The sequence below is a fragment of the Babylonia areolata genome, chromosome 22 (genome assembly GCF_041734735.1).
Source record: "Babylonia areolata isolate BAREFJ2019XMU chromosome 22, ASM4173473v1, whole genome shotgun sequence".
Taxonomy (NCBI): domain Eukaryota; kingdom Metazoa; phylum Mollusca; class Gastropoda; order Neogastropoda; family Buccinidae; genus Babylonia; species Babylonia areolata.
Window position 1 is genome coordinate 22,139,865 of NC_134897.1, and position 6,599 is coordinate 22,146,463.

The following is a 6,599-nucleotide window of genomic DNA, read 5'->3' on the forward strand; positions in this document are numbered from 1 at the left end:
GAGAGAGAGAGAGAGAGGGAGGGAGAGAGGGAGGGAGAGATATATAGGGGGGTGTGTGTGTGTGTGTGTGTGTGTGTGTGTGTGTGTGTGTGTGTGTGTGTGTGTGTGTGTGTGTAACATAGAACTTTGCCGAATTAGTATATTGTGTTTTGTTCTTCTTGTTATCCACACTTCTTTTGTTGTCATTCCTTTCTTCTTCTTTCTTCGTTCCGTCACACGACCAACATCGATTCGTGTCACCATAACCCACCGAACGCTGACGTGGATTACAGGATCTTTAACGTGCGTATTTGATCTTCTGCGTGCGTATACACATGATGGGCCCGGTTCAGGCACTAGCAGGTCTGCACATGTGTTGACCTGGAAGATCGGAAAAATCTCCACCCTTTACCCACCAGGCGCCGTTACCGAGATTCGAACCCGGGACCCTCAGATTGGAAGTCCAACGCTTAAACCACTCGGCTACTGCACCCGTCAAATCAATCTCATCTTCTTTGTCGTTGTCGTCCTGTTCTTCTTCTCTTTTTATTTTATTTCATTTTATTTATTTTTGTTTTGTTTTGTTTTGTTTTGTTGGGTTTTTTTTGGGGGGTTGGGTTTTTTGTTGTTGTTGTTTTTTCCCCTTCTTCTTCTCTTCCGCCACATTGGAACTATTGATGAGAACATGCAGAGACACCGATCTGTGTAGTGGTGTAATCTTAACGAGGGCGGAGATCGCAGATAGTCACGGAAAGCTTGGGGACGGGAGGCATCCCCTTCTTTTGACAAACAGGAAACTATTAACTTGTGGAGTTGTTCAACTTTGATCACTGTGCGTGAGAAATGCTCTCTCTCTCTCTCTCTGTCTCTGTCTCTCTCTCTCTCTCTATCTCTTTAAGCGCGTTGGTTTACGCTGCTGATCAGGCATCTGCTTAGCAGATATGTTGTTGCGTATATAGGATTTGTCCAAACGCAGTGACGCCTCCTTAACTAACTGAACTGAACTGAACTCTGTCTCTCTGTCTCTGTCTCTGTCTCTCTCTCTGTCTCTCAAGCGCAGTTGACTGATTGCGACTTTTTTTTATGGAGAACCCAGAATACCAATACCTTGCACCATCATTGACAGACATCATCATCCGAGGACAGTCAAGTGGCTTTCAAACCCAAAGTCCGAAGCACACACACACACACACACACACACACACACACACACACACACACACACACACACACACACACACACACACACACACACACATACGGGGATTACACGTGGGGGCATGGAGCGCCAGCAGACAAGGGCACTCAGGGGCAGACAACAGCTCTGTGTCACTGATCGATCCCAGGCAGCTTGCAAGACGCTCGCGGCGATGGTCTTCCTTGTGAAACGTCCTCACTGCAGTTTTTGTTGGGACACATCAGCTAGGGGAAAACTGGTGCAAATTAATGTGAGCACCTTCAAAACTTTGAACTTGATTAAATCAGAACTAGCCCACCACACAGACATGCATGAATAAAAATTTCAGTGAGTGAAGAACACAAAAATACTTCAGGTATCAAAGATTTTATTTTTGAGTTACCTGCAAAACAGGAGATAAAAACGGAACACTTTCAATATAAAAAAAAGGCTGTTTACCATCACGTGCAGCTAATTTGACCAGTCGGTGCCTGACATATCAGCTGGGGAGCTCAGTTTTCCTTTTTGACTGTCCTGCACCCAAATTACTGACATTGCAGAATAATCGACAGTATAAAAAATGATAATTGTAATAACAATAATAATAATAATAAGATATATGAAATAACGCAACATTAAACAGCATGTAATACTTTTCTGCGTGCAGACACATGGATGTGCCAGGACATAAGCGGTTACGTGGACAAACGAAGAGTCAGATAAACTAAAATAAAAATAAAATTTCTTAAAAATGAAAATGAATAAAAACGTCTCAGAATATCAGGAATACAAAACCGCAAGACTTTCGATATCACTTTTAACAGTATCACTTCTATCAGCAGCAGCAGCTGCAGTCTCTAGCTGCCAAGGCTGAAGGTTTGCCATGAATTTGAGGATGATCTTGGGGTTTGTCTTTGTACCTCTTCTTTGGGCGTCCCTGGTTATTTGTGTCTGTCATGTGCCAGGGAAAATAACTCTGGAGTCCTCTATGCGGATGACAGGGCCAACCAGACCATCGAAGCTGGTTTTATTAATAGTGAAGACAACCCATATCAACAGTTGCATATGCCTTGTCGTTTGACAGAACCAGCTGCATGCAGGTCTGGAAAACGTTCGTTTAAATCCAGCTTAGCGCGCGTTATAATATGCATCCCTACCCGCACCCTGCTCACAAATACACACTAACACACCCCTCCCCCAACTTCCCCCTTCTTCCCGTGAAGATGCCGAGGATTTTTAATATAGATATATAGGCATATAGTGTACACCTGTACCCACATTCTGGGAAGTATGTGCTGGAAATTTCAAACTTTCCTGTCACTCTCTTTGCTTAATTTCCTTTTTCGTTCTCCTCATTTCTTTATTTTCTGCCGTGCTGGTCCATTTACCTGCAAGATTTGTTCCGCAAAGCCTTGATTTTTATTTCTATTTATTTCATTTATTTATTCACTTATTCTGTTTACCTGTTTATTCATCTTTTTTTTCTTTTTCTTTTTTTTTTCTTTTTTTTTAATTCATTCATTCATTTATTTATTTTGGGGTGGGTGGGGTTGGGGGTCTTTTCTTCTGAACATGATGATTGTGATAACGAAGCACTCTAGAATTTTTTTTTTTTTTTTTTTTTTTTTTTTTTATAAACACGTGTGAAGTGACCAGTGGTATTTAATGTTCAGTTTTGCGTGTCTGTTATCATAATAAGGCTACGAGTGTGTGTACAATGTATTGTATGACTGAGTTCATGTTCAGGTTAGTGTTACTTTTTAAGTCTCTGGCGAGGAAAAAACGACGCAATTTTTATCGTCAGAGGCATGTCCTCACTTTTTGTTCTTGAATGTCTGGTGACAAAAATTCTCTCTTTTTTTTTCTTTTTCTTTTTTTTTCTCATTACGCATTGGTTATCATCAGAGGCAGACATGTCAAAGCTTTATGTTCTTTGATATGATTATGCTTGTACCTCAGGTTAGATTTTCTTTTCCTTTTTTTTCTTTTTTTTCAGGCGCTACGGAATCGATGTTTGTAGTTTTTCAGTCCTGCAATAAGTAACCCTGGGTGGTCTGCTGGGCTGTAGCAAACACAAAAGAAAGAAAGAAGAAAGAAGAAAAACAATGTCCTGTTATGGAATAAAAAAAGAAGAAAAAAAAAACCGTAACGAAACGATGTAAACGAAATAAGACACTTTGTGATATAATCTTCATCATTGAAATGTTTCACTTTATCTTAAAATGTATTTTTTTGTTTTCTTACCTAAATGTTTTCTTTTAACATGATAGTTAATATGTATGCTGTGATCAAGGAAGGGTGTGCCAGTTGCTCATTCGTTTTTTCGGTTTTATCTGTTGATGAGCATTTGTCTTTTTAAATGTTATTATTGTCTTACTGAATATTATCCTTTTTATAATGATTGAAACGTACACATACGCGCGCGCGCGTGCGCGCGCACGCACGCTCAACATGCAGGCACACACACGCGTGCGCACACACAAAACGATGCATGCACACGTACGGGCACACACGCAACACACACACAGTTGTTACACTCTGAATGTAATAGTATCTTACCCACGTGTTTTTCTTTTTACATAATAATTGATGTGTGCGTGGTGATAAGTGAAGGGTGTGTCAGTTTGCTGACGGGCATTTTATTTTAAATGAGCCTAAAGAAAATTTTCTGTTTTTGGTTGAAGCAGATAATAAAGTATTTTGAACTGAATTGAATTGAATAATCATGGTCTTTTTCTTCGTCATGAATTGAAGTAACATTGAAGGTGTCGCGGGACTATACCTTCATACAGAACAGTGACTTAGTCTGGCGACGAAATGCTGTGATATAGATCTGAACCTGCAAATCGAATCATGACGTCATATTTACGTCATACTTTTCTACGTAGGGCACAGACAAAATGGCGTCTTCCTGCTCATCAGCGTTTAGCGCAATTTGTATAGGTTTCCTGTTAGCCCTGGACGGTATCCCTACTGTTGTTTTTCGAATGTCAGAGATGAGAGGAATGGCGCGTGCAATTGTTCCAGGTAAGTTTTTCTTTCATTGTTACCTAGTGGTCTACTTCAGTGGTGCAAGTACTTGCGATGGCTATCGTCGGATGAAAAATTGTTAAGCGTACTGGGAGTGGGCCTATTTTTTTACTCCCCTCTTCCTTCTTCTTGTGGTATTCATTAAACTCAGCTTTATGATTAGCAACTTTATACCCATTTATCGAAACTTTATATCTATACTTTGTTACCGCACCAGAGCTAAATCTCAGGTGGCGCAGAGAAATCTGTTGTGATAAAAAGTAATGCAACACAATACAAGGATAAGGAGGCCTCAAACGTCGTCAAGACGATTCAATACAATACACAAGATAAACACAACATCAGCACAGCTTGAACCCTTGGTTGTTGTTGTTGTTTGCTTTTTTGTTGTTTTGTTGTTGATTTTTTCTTATGTTTTTATTTGTTTTTGTTTTGTTTTTTTGTCTTTTCTACACAACCCCAACCCACCAAAAGACCCCATACTGAAAGCGGAGCCCGAGAAAATATTTGTGGAAAACATGGAGAATGACACGGCCCCTGTGCACCTCCTGACGGTGACCTGCCGAGCCCCACGGTCGTTGCCCATATCGGACGTGGAGAACATGAGCATGTCTTTCATGGCTTACAGCAAGAAGCAGACAGTTCTGCTGGTCTCCTACAACGGCACGGATGAAGAGCAATGGCAGCGCGTGGATCTGGGCATTGACTCTGGGGCCTACGTCAATGGAAGCCGGGAGTCTGGGCTGATTTCTTATGTCGTGACGAACGTAAGTTGTTTGTTTTTTGGTTGGTTGATTGGTGTTGGCTTGTGCGTTAGTTTTGAGTTTTGTTGTTGTTGTTACGTTCTTTCTTCATATATACATACACGGAAAAATTGTTAAGAAAGCACAACAGCGGCTGTACTTTCTTCGGCGCTTCAAAAAGTTCGGAATTAGAAAAGAAATCATGGTTGATTTCTACCGAGCAGTCATTGAAAGCGTGTTAACCTTCGCTATTACAGTTTGGTACGGAAACATTTCCAAGGCAGATGTCGCAGCCCTGAACAGAATCGTAAAAACTGCCACTAACATTACCGGGGCTGATCTACCTTCTCTAGAAAACATATATTATAAGCGGCTACTCGAAAAAGCAAAATCAATCAGCCAGGACGAATCACATCCAGCTTTTGGGATTTTTGAGATGCTCCCCTGTGGTCGACGGTACAGAAGTATAAGGACGAAAACCAATCGCTTCGCCAATAACTTTTTCCCGAAAGCAATCAATGCCCTGTCTCTCGAACAAATCAAGCATGATAACTAGAATTGTGCAATCAATAACCATCTACCTGAAGATCTAGTCATCAGCCCCATCCACATGTAATATGTGGCTTCTGTTCAATCGTGTGTGTGAGAGAGAGACAGAGAGACACAGAGAGAGTGCATGTGTGTGTGTGTGTTTGCAGTGCGTGCATGTGTGGGTATGCACACGTTTTTATATTGATATGCACTTGTATGTATCCAAATTTCTACTGTATCTGTGTTTGTGTATGATTTTCGATTTATGTTCGTACCTTGTTATGTACTATCCCCCCAATATTCCATGTGACCCCGGTACACTTGGTAATAAAGACATATTCTATTCTTTTCTATTCAGTATATATATAGATAGATAGATAGATAGATATAGAGGGGGTGGGGGGTGGAATCATGCCATGTGATGTTGGTTTTTGGAACCATTTCCTCCCCTCCCCCCCCCCCATACATTTATGTCAATCGCAAACGCTCTTGGATCCTGCGCGAAGGAGGTGGAGCGCATTATAAACTTTATCCATTCTACTTCTTCTCTTTCTTTGAGTCTTTATTACTATCATTGTCATCATCGTCCTTTTTCTTCTTCTGCCCGCTTCTTCTTCTTCTTACTAGTATTATTATTATTATCATCATAATCATCATCATCATCATTATTAGATTGTTGTTGTCGTTGCAGTTGTTATCATAATCATCATCATCATTGGTGCTGTTACTACTACTACTACAACTCCTACCACCGCCACTATTACTACTGTTACTACTACCGCTACTACTACCGTCTGTATTGTTGTCATTATTTCATTCTTATTATTCTTATTCGTATAAGTAGTAGTCATGGCAGCAGTAGTGGTAGTAGTATGAACTGGCTTGCAAGCAACATGTTTGAATGCCGGTCAATACTTGCAGGCAACATGTCTGAATGCCGGTCAATACTCGTGCCATCTGACTACCACTGACATGAATTCTTCGTCCAGTACGGTCAAGTTCTCTTTCATTGGTGAGTAGAGAACAACTGTTGTCAGTGTTTACGCCTGTGACTTGCTTCAGATTGTTTCCTCTCTATTTTTTTCCTTTCGCTTTCGGCTGCATTGAACAAATTACTCCAGACAGAATTGAACGATACT